This window comes from Limanda limanda, chromosome 11, assembly GCF_963576545.1.
Source record: "Limanda limanda chromosome 11, fLimLim1.1, whole genome shotgun sequence".
Lineage (NCBI taxonomy): Eukaryota > Metazoa > Chordata > Actinopteri > Pleuronectiformes > Pleuronectidae > Limanda > Limanda limanda.
The window spans coordinates 4,266,487-4,285,519 of NC_083646.1; the positions used below are offsets into that span (position 1 = coordinate 4,266,487).

The 19,033-nt window shown below is 40.5% G+C and overlaps 1 protein-coding gene and 1 long non-coding RNA gene across 2 annotated transcripts in view; both read left to right on the forward strand.

Annotated features, from left to right (window-relative positions):
- The window catches only part of bbs9 (Bardet-Biedl syndrome 9), a 175,074-nt gene that overhangs the window by 124,337 nt on the left and 31,704 nt on the right, over nucleotides 1–19,033 (forward strand). The gene's annotated exons all lie outside the window — the stretch shown is intronic.
- On the forward strand, nucleotides 954–10,497 carry LOC133014801 (uncharacterized). Its single transcript, XR_009681490.1, has 7 exons — nucleotides 954–1,028; nucleotides 1,803–1,844; nucleotides 2,313–2,414; nucleotides 3,463–4,178; nucleotides 4,375–4,428; nucleotides 5,167–5,304; nucleotides 6,470–10,497. It is a non-coding gene; the product is annotated as an uncharacterized LOC133014801 (long non-coding RNA).

Consider the following 19,033-nt stretch of genomic DNA (forward strand, 5'->3'; position numbering starts at 1 on the left):
AACTATGAAGGAACACATATGGAATTATGTGGTAAAGAAAAAAAAGCTCAACAAACCAGAATATATTTTATATTTTATATTCTTCAAAGTATCCACCTTTTGCAATATAGTGTATGTGTACGATGGAGATGATAAACGCATATGATTAACTCATCATCCTAACTTCCCAGACAAATACATGACATTCAGCTTTACTAATAATTTAAAAAACTGATAATATTCTCAATTTGTCAATAAATAGCCATGTTTGTATGATTGAATGGTCACTTAGATCAGGGGTTCCCAAACTTTTCAGCCTGCGACCCCCAAAATAACGGTGCCAGAGACTGGGGACCCCCAACGACACTGGAGGTGGTTTATAATGTTGCGCACAGCCACGCACATGCACTGTGCGTGCGTGCGTCTGGCCTGCTTGTGCATGTCTGCTCAGGTAGCCTCTCCTTCTAACCTTCGCTAACCTGTGTCGTAAGATAAAAAAAGGAAATGTATTTTTTTGTGGAGTAAAAAAATGGGAGAAAAAAGAAAAAAACTGATGGGAAATGTGTAAGCTATTTTATTTAGTGACTCTTATTTTGAAGAGGGATTTTACCGGAAGGGTTCCGTACTAAACGGCTGCTATGTCTCCTGTGTCTTCTTTAGGCTGAGGCCTTATTCAATACAACAACTAAACGCTCGGCTACAATTGCATGGTTTTATTCTAATATCAACTCATATGTATTATACAAAAAAATTTTTTTTTTTTTTTTTTTTTTATAAAAAAAATAAATAATTGTATTTTTTTTTGGGAATGCATATCGCGACCCCGCCTCTGTGTCTCGCGACCCCCCCCCCCACTTTGGAAACCCCTGACTTAGATAGATGTATAGCGACATGCCTGGTGGGCGGAGACGGAAGTCCGTGGTAGTATCACCACCCTTACAGGACGTGCTCTCAGAACAAGCGCTCCTTGACTCGACACAGAGGAGGTGACCGGAGAGAAAAGTTCACTTCTGCGTGCGCAGGTGGATGAAGCAGGTGCTTATAAGAAGGTAAGTTATGCTGACATTACATCGTGATTTATTATAAGTGAGCTGAGCCAATTTGATTTAGATGTAGCATGTGGTCAAAGAAACGTTTTTTTTAAACTGGTAAAAGCACACATTAACATGAGCCTGGTAGCTTAACTTAAGTTAACATTAAGTTAAATGTGAATTATCACAATGCTTTGGACGTTACAAAGCAATAATTATAAAGCAACAGGTTTTGTGCCTTGCTGATTTTTACTCACTAGGGAGAGCCAGGAGGGACAGCTACGTAGCTAGCTAGCTAGGCCGTTAGCCACGTGCTAACATTAATCTGCCCGGCACCTGGCTGGTTAAACATGGTGGGTAGTAGACTATGGTTTGTTTTATCATTAACTTCAGTTACTTGAATGAATAAGACACAGAAACAGTGTGATGAATGTGACACAAGAAAGCTCGGTTTCAAGTGTAACATGCTATCTATCACAAAGCAGCATTTTGCTGAGGGTTGTGTTTAAAGTTCATGTTGAATTCGGGCCTGCGAGGCAGCCATTTTACTTAATGACGTGGTGATGGGGTAGGGCACACCAAGTCACATCTCTGTCATGCTGCTGTTTTTTCCAAGTAAGGTTATAGTGATTGGGAATGGGTAATTTTTTTAGTCAGCAGCAGCATCCTGTTACCCTGCAGTGGTCCAGATTTGATTGTCTTAACATATAATTTTTTGTATATGTGTAAGATGGCTTTAAAGCTCAAGATTATTATCTGTTTGGATTAAAACTGCACTATATTTGATTATAGATATATGACTATGGAGGGACTGAATGGCCTTGGAGGAAAGAGGTTCGTCACAATTGAGTTGCTGAATGTCAGTGTGAAAGGGATGTTTGTTTGCTGAAATAATATATGTATTGGCTTAAACATCAGAGAGATGCTGAAAATATTTATTTTCTCAGAATTTAACTAAATCTGGGTTTTACCTGTCTATTATTTTAAGTTTTGCCTTTTTTAACTTTGCAATCTGTTATGAACATAGAGCCTTGTACATTTTTGGGCTATACAATTTAATTTATTGTATTTCATTTGTTCATAATTTAGTCTTTCACTCTTTCCTGTTGAAATCATTGAACTTGACGTCTACGTACCAATGAACGGTAGATTGATTTTGAGTCAAATACAGGAAATATATCAGTATTGCCTTCACTCTCAAGTGTTGTTGTCTTTTGTTTCTGCCTATTGCTATTGTAGCTGAATTGAAATAATGCTCCTGCTCATCAGCTGCTCAATAATGATGTTTAACTCATTCTTCAGGTGGCTGGACATTCAACTGTTGCTGTCATTGACACTTTTGAAGCTGATATCGCCATGACTCCTGAGAAAGATCCTCAGAGACCATCATTCTTCAAGAACCAGGTACTGATTTTGTGTCTGAATTAATTGTATTTAATGTCGTTACTCTTTGCTCATTGTAGAAGTGATTGAACTTAAATCTACATTTTGTTTTTTATTTATTCAAATGTATTTACCAAGCACATGTTGGTTTTAGTGGTTTTATGGGGTCAAGTCAGGGTCCTTTTAGAAGACCAGTCTCAAACACACCAGTCAGGTCTCTTGTTTTTACCACGGCAGGTGATTCATAAAGTTAACATTAAATTACATATATTTGATATTGTCTGTCCTTAAACTTAAAAAAAAACCATGTAAGACACATGTCTTTGGACTTGAGCTGAGTTTGCATTCTACCAGTCATACCAGTTGTTATTCACAGGTCAATTTCAACCTTCCAGACTCCACCTTAACTTGTTCTCAACTGTAATGGTTCCAGCAGTGCTATAGCTGGCAATATATTTATTACAGAAATCATAGCCAACTTGAATCTTTGTAAATTTAGAATGATTTTGAGTCAGATACATGAAATATTTCTGTATTGACTTCACTCTGACATGTTGTTGTATTTTTGCATTCCACTTAGATTCCTGAAGTGTTCTCAGTGATGCAGATGATATCATTTCATTCCATCTACTTTCATACACTCTGCGGAATGTACAAGCCTCTTTTGCTGCATTGTAGTTGGTCTGTACATTTGCACGGCTTTCAACAAGCATTGAAATCTTTGTCAAGCTATGTCCAAGTTTGAGGGCAAGACTTGGGCTCTTGAATGAATTGGTTTCACTGTCATGGCCAGCTAAAAGCTTTACTGCTTGAACAACATGCAAAAAATTTGCAGGTTTGATGTGGTCTTGAATTGTCGTCAAGGGAGTGGTTTTCCTTGAGCATACCAGAAGCCTTCCCAGCTCTCTCAGTATCTGTTGAATGTATTCATGTTTGCAAACATCAAAGCCAAGACGGTTATAAAGAAGCTCACCATACTCCATAATACAGACATCAGACTTGACTGCAGAATAAACTTCATCTTGAACCATGTTGCTTAACAGCTTCCAAAATTCAACTTTCACACCAGGTGGTGGCGGTATGGAAAATGCACAGAGTGCCTGGACACCGGTTTTGGCTGCTTGCGAGGAACAAGATCTCCAACACCTGCATTTAATATCTCAAAAGTGTGCGAAGTTTCCTCTATTTCTCAAATGCTCCAGATGCATTCTGCGTTCTTTAGAGCCTTTTGGGAAGGACACAGCCTGTGCCACCTCTGGCCATGTATGGAAAGTGAACCCTCAGCCAAACCATCATGTTGGGAAGAAGAACTGTCAGGAATATTTTCTGACCAGTCAGACGAATCCTGACTGGTCTCAGGAATGTATTCTTCTTCACTGTCATCTGTGGTGAAGTCCAAAGGCTCGTCTGAATCTAACTGAATCTGGTTGTTCATCTTTAAAGAAGAAAATGATGATGTTCAATCGACGAAGAGCAGGGGAGGTGTCAAAAATGCCCCTCTGCTTATTTGAGTGAGAATTCATCTGACCCCCATGAAGATGTAAATGAAGCCCTCTCAGACCTAGAAAATAAACCGTGTCAACATTTCCGGAGGATAGAGATAAGAGGAAAAAGGTGAAGAAAGGTACCTGTGCTTTTGACCCCAGCAATGCAACAAGCTTTGGATCTGCTGGTCAGCAAACGGCAGGAATGTGGGGTTCCTCAGGAGAACATATACTTGTTTGCAAGACCCTCCGCTTTTACCTGCTACCGTGGGTCTGATTGCCTTCAACATTGATCCTGAGGGTATTAATTATTCATCTTTCTTCACATTTCTCTGCATAAAATAAAATGTATTTATATAAAGTGATCAAACAATATTTATCTCCAATATCTCACATATTTTTTTAGGGTAAAATTGGAGCACGTCAGAATCAATAAATTGCACTAACAGTTATTCTCTCCCCTCCCACCCCCTCCTCCAACCCCCACTAACTCACAGAGAATGTGCAGATGGACAGTGACACTGAGGTGGCGTGTGAGTCAGATTCACAAGGTAAGTAGTTTCATATGGCCTTAAATTTAACCATGCCTATGTATTCAAGGATGTCCTATCCAATTATTGTATGCATCTAAATATATGCATGTGCATATCTAAATGTGCATCTGACACATTTTTTCACGAGCTACTTGATTCAAATGCTGGAGGTCCTGGGTCAAAAATGTTAAGTTGATAAACCTATATTACTGACGATATGAATGAAAGATTAACTGGGAGAATGTGACTCCTACCATTGACGTGACACGGTCTCAGCTCGAGGGAAGATGTCTCACTCTGTTGGAACTACAGAAACGCTCAGTCCAGGACATTTTCAGTGATGATCTAGCTGGTATGAGAGACAGTGATCGCACCATATACTAATATTTTCTTTGTAGAAGTCTGATTTAAAAGACGTGCAGTCTATGGCTATAACTTATCACTGAAATCATCTCTTATAAGCTTAGACATGATGGCAAATTGATCATAGAATAATACAAACACACCTGCAGATTTACAGCACTGCACTTTATTAGTATAACTAATTTACAATGATGGTGTTGGCAACTCTCACCTCAGCTTTCTTTTTTCTCTTTCTCCCGTCTCTTTCTCTAAAAGATAAATTAGGCTAAGTAAAATACATTAATACATGACTGGATCTGCACTGATACAAATCCTGAATACAAATTTACTGAAGAATGACTAATACTTTAGAATTACTTTTCTTTTTGTAATTAGTTTTCTTCTGATTTTCAGAGAGTCGGGTAACATCCAGTCAGAGGGAAGAGAAAGACCCTGCAATGCCAGATGTGGGTCATAGCAATGCAGCACCAGAGCAGGGCCCTCTGACACCTCAACAAGCCTCTCACTGCCAGTCACCAAAAAGGGGAAGAGGTAAAGTTTTAAGATCGAAGTTTGTTACTGTTGAATTTAATGTTTGAGTGTCAGTGTGTTTATGTTGCTGCACTGTGTGTACAGAGCTCAACCCTTCAATTGTGAAGATATGCACATTATGTCCCAGTTAAAACTGACCTGTCTTATAACTTGTTGTGTATGATACCTTTTTTGATATTATGTTGCATCCTAAGAAATGATTCCAACTATTACTTAAATTACATTAAATTTGACGTCCTCTTAGTTGCCCCCTTGTGCGGTAAATGGTTTCCAGTCTGGTTTGGTGTATGGTTTCCAGGAATTTCTTCTTTTAATCTTCTAATCTTAAGAGTTATTTTACACAAATTGCTCCCAGAAAATCTCACTTACCCCCAGTGTTATGCCGATAGTTTAGCAGTTTTTAGATATTTGAGATTCTCTTCTGAAACTTCTGCCCAAACACCTGATAAAATAAAGGTCAATTGAATCAGAATTAGTTAAAATGTAGTTGGATTGATGTGAAACGACTTCATGCAAAGTGTCAATGCTTCTATTCTTTATACCAGTTACTGTTGATATTATTGTTATATTCATAATATGTATATTGTTGTAATATATTGTAAATACAATTATCTGGAGAAGCACTCTTTCCATTCGGCGGTAGATTTTTGTCATGCTGCACTCTGATTCAACAGCTGTTTCGGAGCTATGAGGAAAGTACTGTGACTGGCTTAGAGGATAATGAGACTTCACCTTTATCCAGCCATTGAGTACATACCATTGTGCCCATAAGCAAAAATAGCAAGTGGGCCTGGAAGCACCTACATAGTCCATGCGCACATAAAATATTGCTTTTAAATATCTCAATAGCTTCCGTAGAATTGATTTACATATTCTGTTAATTGTGTTTAACACAACACTTTACATGGTAAAGCTCATTATGAGTCTTTTTGTGACCTAACAGGCCAAAGTACTTATTTTGCTAATTCACTTAATATGCTCCCTCCTATCTAACTCTGATCCACACACATGCATTCTCTGGTCTCAAAATCCTTAAAATGTTACACTTTTTTGCATATTTTGCAGCTTTACAGTACCTCTTTATTGACTTTTATTCCTCAAATAAAATGTCCATAGCACTACCATAGAGAAACACAAATATTTATTTGTGTTAATTGTTTTACAGGTCGCCAACCTTTAAAGAGAAAAAAGTGGGAGACAGAGGAGATCCGTGCTGTGGAAAAACACTTGATGTACTTCATCACTTCATGCCGTGTTCCAGGGAAAAGTGATTGTGATAAGTACCTTCAACAGGAAAAAACTGCACTTAAGGACAGAAATTGGTTGGGCATAAAATTCTATGTCAAAAATCGAATCACAACTCTCAAAAACAAAGTTTAATTGTTATTTGATTTCTGTTGACACCTGTTTTACATGTGTCACATGTTAAATCATAATCTCCCTTTATCTCAGTTTATCTAATCTGATGTCATAATTTCTTGCCTATAGTCTCGTATTTCATTTTCTATAATCTTTAATCATTTAAATCTTATTGTTTTCATATTTGCAAAAAGTGTTGGCAGTTCTGTTAAGCTATAGAAGGAGTGTTCAACTAACAATTGTTTTTTTTATTGATGAACCTGTCAATAACGTTAAGTCTAACATGACTTCATTAATTAGCGTGTTTTTTTTTGGTCCCTAATGCTAATGTGTATGGAGGACCATACATGACTTAAGTATAAATAAATAAATATATAAATAAACAAATAAATGCATAAGGAAATAAGTACAGAAATAAATAGATAAATACGGGAATAAATACAGAAATTACTAAAATGTCTTAAATGTACTTATTTATATATTTATTTATTTTTACTTAAGTCATGTATGGTCCTCCATAAATGTGTTGTATTCACAATATAATAAGAAAGATAATCCTCTTATTTGAAGAGATGGTACCAGTGACTGGCATTTTTGTTTGATACTTTTTTGATATCTGACAATTTACAGTAAAGTGTTGTTGTTGAAATGGCCGAAGCATCTCATTTGTAGCAACTTCCATTAAATTTAAACAAGGAAATAAAAGATACAGGATTGTTCTGCTAATGATAGATAATGTGAAACATTACTATTATACTTGAATAGAATATTTTTTGATGGCATGCAATTTTTGGATAGGTCTTTGCCTTGCATTTAAATTGACAACAGTTAATGTAATTTTTATTCATGATAGTTGATGAGACTTTTGTCCTATAATATTGCTAACCGTAGTTAAACAGTGCCTTTGAATACTAGGTTTCATATGGTAGCAAATTCTAATCATGAATAAAATCACTAGAGTAGCCTTAAAGTAATGTTGTACCACTACTTGACAGAAACTTAATTCTGACACAAATGCTAAGCTCCAGCTGATGAATGTCATGCTGCATAATGGTTCCATAGAACTCACCTTTACAGTCGAAGGTGTCAAGTGGTTACCCAAAGTAGGAGCTCCAGCTGATGAATGTCATGCTGCATAATGGTTCCATAGAACTCACCTTTACAGTCGAAGGTGTCAAGTGGTTACCCAAAGTAGGTTAAACCTGAGTGTGTGTTGAGTGGTACTCAGGAAGTAAGAAAAACCAGACAGTGTGTATATATTGACCTCACACATAACTAAATACCTGACAAGTCCCCAGGAGGTGGTACCTGGTCCGGTTGTGAACTCTACTTTGTCTGATTGATCATTTGAAGCCACATTCTTTTTAAGGACCACTCCAGGATACTGCTTGATTTTTCTCAGCTCTGTACACCTAACAGAAAGGGTGGATCCCACAATGCAATCATTTGTAGCAACTTCCATTAAATTTAAACAAGGAAATAAAAGATACAGGATTGTTCTGCTAATGATAGATAATGTGAAACATTACTATTATACTTGAATAGAATATTTTTTGATGGCATGCAATTTTTGGATAGGTCTTTGCCTTGCATTTAAATTGACAACAGTTAATGTAATTTTTATTCATGATAGTTGATGAGACTTTTGTCCTATAATATTGCTAACCGTAGTTAAACAGTGCCTTTGAATACTAGGTTTCATATGGTAGCAAATTCTAATCATGAATAAAATCACTAGAGTAGCCTTAAAGTAATGTTGTACCACTACTTGACAGAAACTTAATTCTGACACAAATGCTAAGCTCCAGCTGATGAATGTCATGCTGCATAATGGTTCCATAGAACTCACCTTTACAGTCGAAGGTGTCAAGTGGTTACCCAAAGTAGGAGCTCCAGCTGATGAATGTCATGCTGCATAATGGTTCCATAGAACTCACCTTTACAGTCGAAGGTGTCAAGTGTTTACCCAAAGTAGGTTAAACCTGAGTGTGTGTTGAGTGGTACTCAGGAAGTAAGAAAAACCAGACAGTGTGTATATATTGACCTCACACATAACTAAATACCTGACAAGTCCCCAGGAGGTGGTACCTGGTCCGGTTGTGAACTCTACTTTGTCTGATTGATCATTTGAAGCCACATTCTTTTTAAGGACCACTCCAGGATACTGCTTGATTTTTCTCAGCTCTGTACACCTAACAGAAAGGGTGGATCCCACAATGCAATCATTTGTAGCAACTTCCATTAAATTTAAACAAGGAAATAAAAGATACAGGATTGTTCTGCTAATGATAGATAATGTGAAACATTACTATTATACTTGAATAGAATATTTTTTGATGGCATGCAATTTTTGGATAGGTCTTTGCCTTGCATTTAAATTGACAACAGTTAATGTAATTTTTATTCATGATAGTTGATGAGACTTTTGTCCTATAATATTGCTAACCGTAGTTAAACAGTGCCTTTGAATACTAGGTTTCATATGGTAGCAAATTCTAATCATGAATAAAATCACTAGAGTAGCCTTAAAGTAATGTTGTACCACTACTTGACAGAAACTTAATTCTGACACAAATGCTAAGCTCCAGCTGATGAATGTCATGCTGCATAATGGTTCCATAGAACTCACCTTTACAGTCGAAGGTGTCAAGTGGTTACCCAAAGTAGGAGCTCCAGCTGATGAATGTCATGCTGCATAATGGTTCCATAGAACTCACCTTTACAGTCGAAGGTGTCAAGTGATTACCCAAAGTAGGTTAAACCTGAGTGTGTGTTGAGTGGTACTCAGGAAGTAAGAAAAACCAGACAGTGTGTATATATTGACCTCACACATAACTAAATACCTGACAAGTCCCCAGGAGGTGGTACCTGGTCCGGTTGTGAACTCTACTTTGTCTGATTGATCATTTGAAGCCACATTCTTTTTAAGGACCACTCCAGGATACTGCTTGATTTTTCTCAGCTCTGTACACCTAACAGAAAGGGTGGATCCCACAATGCAATCATTTGTAGCAACTTCCATTAAATTTAAACAAGGAAATAAAAGATACAGGATTGTTCTGCTAATGATAGATAATGTGAAACATTACTATTATACTTGAATAGAATATTTTTTGATGGCATGCAATTTTTGGATAGGTCTTTGCCTTGCATTTAAATTGACAACAGTTAATGTAATTTTTATTCATGATAGTTGATGAGACTTTTGTCCTATAATATTGCTAACCATAGTTAAACAGTGCCTTTGAATACTAGGTTTCATATGGTAGCAAATTCTTATCATGAATAAAATCACTAGAGTAGCCTTAAAGTAATGTTGTACCACTACTTGACAGAAACTTAATTCTGACACAAATGCTAAGCTCCAGCTGATGAATGTCATGCTGCATAATGGTTCCATAGAACTCACCTTTACAGTCGAAGGTGTCAAGTGGTTACCCAAAGTAGGAGCTCCAGCTGATGAATGTCATGCTGCATAATGGTTCCATAGAACTCACCTTTACAGTCGAAGGTGTCAAGTGGTTACCCAAAGTAGGTTAAACCTGAGTGTGTGTTGAGTGGTACTCAGGAAGTAAGAAAAACCAGACAGTGTGTATATATTGACCTCACACATAACTAAATACCTGACAAGTCCCCAGGAGGTGGTACCTGGTCCGGTTGTGAACTCTACTTTGTCTGATTGATCATTTGAAGCCACATTCTTTTTAAGGACCACTCCAGGATACTGCTTGATTTTTCTCAGCTCTGTACACCTAACAGAAAGGGTGGATCCCACAATGCATGGTCTTGTCTTGTAACCCCACAATATCATAAAGACAAGTATGTGTGTGTGTGTGTGTGTGTGCGTGCGTGCGTGCGTGCGTGCGTGCGTGCGTGCGTGCGTGCGCGTGTGTGTGTGTGGTTAATCCACTCAGGCGTCACCACTAATGAGAGAGGGAGGTGTGGGAGACACATAAAGGGCGACACAGGGATGTTGATATACCCTCATATACAGTACACACACACACACACACACAAACACACACACACAGTGAGGTAAGAACAAGCCTCAAGTCTTATCACTGTTCATCTGCACTGATCTGAAATCAGCTGATAACGTATCAAGTGACAGTGAAGAGTTTGAGTTCTGGCGGCAAAATCCCCCCAGAAGCCTCCTGGGTTTACAGGGCATAACTCTTATTAAACCAGGGAACAAGGCAGAAGAGAACAAATCAGTTCTAAGACACACACACACACACACACACACACACACACACACACACACACCTTCCGCCTACCTGTCTATGACTTAAAAGTAATTAGGCGCCGTGCCAAACCCTGCAACACAAACCTCTGCTAGGATGCATGGCGACCGGAAAGACTTGAAAGACATCAAAAGGCGTCAGAGAGAGAGAGAGAGAGGGAGGGAGAGAGAGAGAGAGAGAGAGGGAGGGAGAGAGAGAGAGAGGGAAGAGTGGAGCAAGCTCTCTCTTTCTCTCCTCAGCTTGAAGGAGGGATGAAAGAGAGATGAAAGGGAGAGTTTCTTCCTTCTCCCCTTTCTGCATCCTTCTTGTTGTTCTGCTCCTCCCCTGCAGCCCACCCGGGATCACAGACACACACACACACACACACACACACACACACACACACACACACACACACACACGCACACACACACACACACACCTAGATGCAGATGCACAAACCAGAACAGGAAAGTCCAGGTCCTCCGCTGAGGCCGAACCATCCTACTCCTGCTTTTAAAGGAACAGGAAGTGACCCGACATCTAAAGATGAGTCTGCACTTTGTCCACATTCATCACACAACAGTTTAAATATGATTGAACTCTCGACTTCGTACAGATGGACAACGTGTCTCCACTTTCTCACACTGTCCACACATGAAGCCAGACTAACCGAGCGTTTGTGCAGGTGACGTCATCTGGAGCCCGAGCGGAGGATGTTAATATCATCAAATAACCAACTCTCTCTCACACAGACACACACACAGACACACACACACATACACACACACACACACACACACGAACACACACACAGCAACACAGTGGTCTCTGGATCTTTGAGTGGCACGAGGACCCATCAGGGCCGGAGTCAGTCGGCGGTCAGTGTTCTCATTAAGCCGCATCATGTCCCATCACAGCCTCTGTAGATTGATGCTGACGGCTCTCAGCCAATCAGCTGCAGGGAAACTTCCCCTCGTGTGTTTGAGCTTCACAGAGATTCAGAATCAGCCGTTCACACACGTTGCACCTTCCACATGTGACCAGGCACCATTAGCTGTTCGCCTCCGTCCATTAGAAACGTCCTTTGTGCATTAGCACCGGCTGAAGCTTTATCTATTAGGAGCTGAATCCAGATAAGAGCTGTTTTCCATCACTGATGGTTTTTATTAGAGCAAGTAGAAAATGTAGAGACAGAGAAAAAGACGAGGAGAGGGATTTTTAACCTTTGAGATTTTAGAGTTGTGGATTGAATCGACTGATCCCTTCAGTTTGGCTTCGACACTGTTATGATGTCTCACTTCTGATGTTGATTCCCACGCACTGTTTCTTTGGTAAGGGGCATTTCTCAGTCTTTATCTGACAGGAAACACGAGCTGTTTTCAGACATGAACTCTGGGATCATAACTTTCTCCGGAGTAACGAAGAAGCAGCAGGAGATTATCAAGTCAGACATGTTCATAACAACAGAGAGATCTCCGCTGTGCATCACTGTGCATCAAACTGGGGACTGTTCAGCCACATTCATATGGAATTCTGTATTTTCACGCTGTTGCTTTTGTATTTAATGCCACAGTGACCATCATTAGATTCCACTTTCACACAGTTAGACATATTTATATATGTGGGTTAAGAGTTCTGGTGTCAGATCTGCACTTGGTGTCAGCAGATGTATGAAAATATGCATAAGGTGAGAAAATAAATGATAATGTGTTGGTGCATTGTTGGATCTCTGCCTTTGAAAAGGGTTGTTTGAGTCCCCTGGTGATTTCAGAAGCTCCTGCAGCTCGAAGCAAACTGTGAATTAAAAGATTTGGCATGAAAACGAGTAGTTTAGATATCAGCAGAATTACAGTTTGCCCTCAGGCAGCTCTGAGTGGGAGTCGACTTTAATTTGTTTTGTGTTAGTTTCAAATTCTATATCTGATCTCTGATGTATATGACATGTGCCGCCACATCCTCCTTCTGTTGTATGTGGAGAGAGAGATAAATGGAGGAGGACAAACTTCCCTTTCATCTGCACCTTCCCTTTCTCTCCCAGCTGAGTTGTGTTGTCAGCAGAGAGAGAGAAGCTGCTCAGGTAATGAAACTCGCGGTGACTCAGCGAGCGTCTGTGTTCGAGGCCGGAGGAGGCTTGTGCTAACACGGCTGAATTACACAGTCCTGCTGTGTGAGTCTGTCTGTTAGATTAGAAAAACACAGAGAACAGAGCGGCAGTATCAGCTTACAGTCGCACACACACACACACACACACACACACACACACACACACACACACACACACACACACATCCAGCTTCTGCACACACTCAGTGAGCAGGTTTCCTCATCCTGAACAGGATCCTCCCGGGCCGTGGCCAGAAGTTCTGACCCATGGACTTCTGTTCTGGCCGTGTGTGTGTGTGTGTGTGTGTGTGTGTGTGTGTGTGTGTGTGTGTGCGTGTGCATGCATGTGTGAGACAGTGACAGATAGAGGTCTCTCTATTCCCAGCTCGTCCCCCATGAATTAAAAGACAGATAGAAAGTGAACCCTTGTATAGCAATCACACACAAACACATACACACACACACACACACGTGTTTTTAAGTGTCCTTGCAGATGGAAAGTAAATTGTGTTGCGTATGAAACCAATGTTGCATGTGTGTGGTGCACGTGATAGAAATGTGTTCATAAGTTAGAGTAGGTGTGGTCATTACAAGAGATGCAGGGCTCGGTCTAATCTACTCAAGTTAAAAAATGTTTTAAATACAAACAAATCACAAAATAATTTATCAGCTGATATTATTTTGTCAAATTTAAATTAAAACATCCAACATCCCCTTTAAATTCATCAAGCTGCACCTAATTACACACATTCTAATATATATCAGCCTCGGGAATATGTCTGGTTTATTTCATCAGAATCCATGAATTATTCTCTACATTCCATTCAATGTCAATAAATCATAATATTGATTTTTTTATTATACAGTATATTTGACAGCTGTTAAGATGACCTGCTGTAAATGAGCAGATAATATGTGCAAATGGAAAATGTCATTATTAACTTACCTATGATCCAAAGATGCCAGAACAAAACTTGTAAACCATCACATTTCCGAGTGCTGAGTTCAGATATTGAACTCCGAGCGACACGGAGGAGACGTCACAGGAAGAAGATGAACCGTGTAAAACAGATTTGAATCTTAAAAGCCTCTAACGGGGAATTACAGTCAGATTCCAGCTGATTCCGCTGGTTTGTTTCAGGACTGTGACAGATTCATGAGAAGCTGCAGCTCTTCTGTCTCAAGACTCTGTTTCCTCTCTTCTGCTAAAACAAATATAGACCGACAGTGTTTCCAGATCGGTTCAGTGTCGGGAACAGTCAGAGAAATGATCTGTTACTTTCTCAACTTCCTTTGAATCGTCTTATTTTCATCTTCAGACTTGAAGTGAGTACAAAGATGAATGTTTTCTAATAATAATATAAACCTACCTCATCCTGACTTGTCGAAAAACATTTATAATTTGCTATCATGACAGATTTCTTAACACAAAATCTCCAGTTGTGTTTCCCTGGGCTCAGCTGCATGCTGGGACGCCACAAGAGTTTGTATTTTTGCCTCATCGGGGGGGTTGCATGGTATTTAAATTGATGCGGTGTGTTCCCCAAATTACAGCTGGTTTTCGAGCGCCTGTCCCCCGAGTCAAACATGTCAAGTGCTGGGTTCTCAAAATAAAACAGCTCGCTTCACGTTTTCCCGCTCGTCACGTGTGGGCTCCCCCCCCCGATCCAACTACATCAATATGAGAGTCGTCTCCAAATCTTACATCTAGAAAACATTCAGGGGGAAGAGCGGGAGAGACAGAGGCAGCAATAGCTTATAATCTTATACCTATGGTTTTTCAGTTTAAAGTAAGCTTAGCCCTCAAACATTTGTTCCCATAAGACGTCTAGTGTCTTCTCATCACTCACAGGAATTTAGTTTTGGTTGACAAATTCAATTTAGGCGTATACACAAAAAGTTTAAAATCTGAAACGCTTTAAAAAGTCAAAAGATCTGTAGAAGTCCTCAGTTGAAACTCTCGTGACAAATGACGCTTAGCTAGGCCTGTCACGATAACACATTTTTCTGTGCGATTAATTGCCCCAGAAATTATTGCGATAAGCGATAATATTGCCGTTTTGACACCATTTTCAACTTATATAATGATAATGGCATAATAATGCAAGTACACCCTTTCGAAGATCAATAAACTTTTATTTGTAAAGAACACTGGAACTGGACATCTGGAAGACATTTAAGAAAGACTTTTTTATTGCCAAATATATGAACTGTTTAAAGTAGATTATAAATATAAATAAATACAAAAACTTTTTAACTTAAAACTATGAATAATATATGAACTGTTAACAAAAGTTTACACTATACTTAAATAAATAAAAATAAATACAAAACAGACACACTCTGACTCGTGACTCTGACTTCGGTGCCTGAGCCAATTGAGACCCCGTGTCTCCGTGGAGACCCCTGTGTCAGACCGCTCGGAGACCCCCGTGTCTCCGCGGCTGGGGCTGTCGCAGGCAGGCTTCCGCCCGCCTTCGTCCCCCCGAACGCTTTTGTGAAACCTTTCTCGCCGTGGTCTCCGTTCCTCCCGCCCCGAGCCTTTCCAAGCCGACCCGGAGCCGTCGCGGCGCACCACGGAGGAAATGCGCCCGGCGGGGGCCAGCCAGCGCTTGGGAGAGGGCTCGCGAGGAGATCCTCCCCCCCCACCACCTGCACGGGAGCCCTGACGCACGCGCGGCGCGGGCAGCGCGGAGACAAGAGTCTGTCCACCGGCAGCCGCGGCCGACTGCCGGATGGGATCTGCATCGATCTCATTTTTAGCCTTATGCGAGCGGAGTTGACGGACATCCGTCATAGCGACGGAAAACTTTAATCCCTGAATTTATTGCAGCCGGCAAAAAATTTTCGCTCATTTTAATTTATCGCGCAATTAATTGATTTATTGCATATCGCGACAGGCCTACGCTTAGCGATGCAGTATTTAATTTTTTCTGAAAAGAGAGAAAGGACTCGTCTGTCGTAGACATGAGCTCAGAGCAGAGGGACCCACGGAGCCTCCTGTACTGGTTGAACTGGGAATGGAAGGTCGTGTCACCTCCCGGCTGTTTGTAATCTCTGTGCTTGTAGCTTGTCAACAGCATTTTTCGGTAGCAACATTTGCTCTCGTCCTGTAACTCCAGAGCCAACAATACCTCGGGCGCACAGCTATCACGCCATCTCCCGAGCTATGTGTTGGCCCGGGTGTGTTGACGGAGCGCTGATGAGATGCTCGGCTGTTTAATGTGTGTGTAATGTTCCACTAATGTCTCTGCAATGATATTATCAGATCAGCTATTCTTGGCCAGGGGATAATGCTCGTGGTGATTACAGACAGAGATGGGGACAGCGTTCCAGATATTTGTTGCCTGGTTGTGTAACAGGCCGGACTAATGCTTATGGACCCGTGGCCCCCGGCAACGGAAAGTTCAGGGTTCTGATCCCTGCAGCAGCCGCTAAGTCCCGTCACTGACCTTGTGTCGGGACAGCTCACTCATTGGGAAATATGTCTGAGATAAAAGCCGTGGAAAACCAGTGTAAACGATGGGTCGCTGGGGAATGTGTGGGTCTAGAAGTGTTCAAGGTTTCCTCCCACAGGCCAGAGACATGCAGGTTCGATGTAATCAGCGAATCCAGATTAACTCGTAGGTGTTAATGTGGATGTGAATGGTTGTTTGTTGCTGTCGCCCCTGGCAACCGAAGCTGGGTGTAGCTCGGACCCACTGACAGCTGGGATCGGCTCCACCAACGAGACCCTATAAGGACAAGTGGTGGAGCTAATGGACGGATAGCTCCTCCTTTATTAAAGTAGGAGCTTAACCAGCCAATGATGTGAGTCAATTCACAGCAGCAATATCAGAAGACACTGCATCAGTTCATGCATCAACCAATGCACCTTGCACTTACAACATATTATACAGTAATACAGGAGCTGATGGATCATGTGGTGCATCCAAACGATCAAGAAGGTTCCAACATCTGTTGTCCTTTAAGTTGAGTAATCATAAAAAGTTGCTCTCTGGGTTTTCACCAGGACTGAAATTGTAAAAACAGACAATAAAGTTCTTCAATCAAAACTGTCAACACGACAAAGAAAAGAAAATTATATTCTGCTAAATAGATTGATCCCTCGAATAGTTTTCATGATTCGTGATTAAATATTATCAGGTTTAGAGAACCTTGTAATACTTGATCCAAAATCTGCAGCCGAAGTTGAAAGTGACTCTCCAGGCTCCAGGGTTTGTAGTTCTTCATTCACAACAGGATATTCAATGATATTAAATTTGAAAATCGAGCAGTTCAATTTGTTTTTCTAGTACTTGATTCCTTCAGTTGGACTTTCTGCACCTTCACCAACATTGAAATAAATCTTTAAATGTATGTAATTCATCAAAGTGTCAAACAACTGGAAAATGTAGCTGTGATTTAGAATTAATTAATTTTAATTCTCTGCCTCTTTTAAAGCTCTGATGCTTCAGTGAACTGCAGAAAGATGAACTGTGTGTTTTTCCACCTTCAGGACGAGGAGACAATATTCAGATTGAAATAACAGCAGCTGCTCAGGGGGAAATATATCAAGTGTTTATTAAGCCGGTGTGACGCAGAAATCCACTTAATCAAAGGAGTGTTGATAAGTTCTGTAAATTACGACTAAAAGAGGGGGGATTTAAGGATGGAGGGGGGGGCAGGAACTATTCCTGCTACGATAACCATCAACAAACCAGACAGTCTTCCAGAGGTGGAAACCCAGATGTGTGTGAGCCTGTGTTTCCCCTCAGGTCGTGTAACATGTGGTCAGGAGGCGGTGTTTCTGCGGTAGTGTCCATTCAGGCCCGAGCTCCTGAGGGAACCTTCCAGAAGGAATGAACACTCTTCCTCTGGGAGGCCGGTGTAGGAAGTGCAGCTTCCAGCCGGGAGGGGGGGGGGGGGGGGGACCCGGCCTTCACGCCTCCTGCTGCTTTTCACATTAAGGCCCCGGCAGCCGGGTGACGGGATACAAGCGCTAACCTGCTCTGCTTTTTATGGAAGCTGCCGATGGGCTTCAAACATTTCACGGGTCAGCTCTGCTAAACAAGGTGTGGCCACCGTGGTTTTAAATAATGAAGTGCTCACTGTTTTTAACATACAGGAAAAAAATCGAATTGAGAAACAGTCTAGAAATACAGTGTTGGCTTATTCTAGCAAACTCCTCTCTTTATAAAACAGAAAAACAATGATTGGAATGATTCGTAGACCCGTTCTTGTTTTTACATAATATATTAATCATACTAAAACGGATTTAAATCAGTACCGACGAAAAAAACTTAATTTTCTTCCTCTTTAACATGAAACAACTAACTAATAGTAACTTCTATTTTCAAAAAGGTTAGCATGTGGCTACATGTACTACAAAGTTAAATAAAAAGTTTCTTGGATCTGATGCCTCCTCCGGATCTGCACCAAACTTTAATGGGCTCTTGTGTAGTTGTGTAGTTTTTGCGTAATCCTTACAAACAACACAAAAACCTTTCCTCCACAGCAGAAGTAATGAATTGTTACCTGTTATTCTATAATAGCAACACACGTTCTTTATTACTTCACTTACATCCTTAATATCGGTTCAGTTTGTTATTAATCTATTCTTTTTTTTATTTTATAAATGTCTTAATAGAAATAAAGAAAATATGTTTAACATTTAAAACTTTCTAAGACACCACTCTCATCAGCGATACAAAAATAAGTTGTGTAGTTCAGTACTGAAGTTCTGCACTGTAGTAAAAGCCCCCCCTTGTTGCCCCCGTCCCCCCATGAATCCCCTCCCCCCATCTTTTTAACAAGGGACCTTTAATTTGGCGAGAAGGAAGCAATGAATTGTGGAGTATACTTTTCCACGGGAGGCCTGGGAAGTGTAGGCCTCTCTCTCTCTCTCTCTCTCTCTCTCTCTCTCTCTCTCTCTCTCTCTCGTCCCGTGCAGAACTCAATAGGTAACACATGTGGGACCAGAGCTGCTACCGCTCGCCCCCTCTCCGCTCTCTTTCTTGTTCTCTCTCTCTTTCTTCCACGCTCACTCACTGTTCACATGA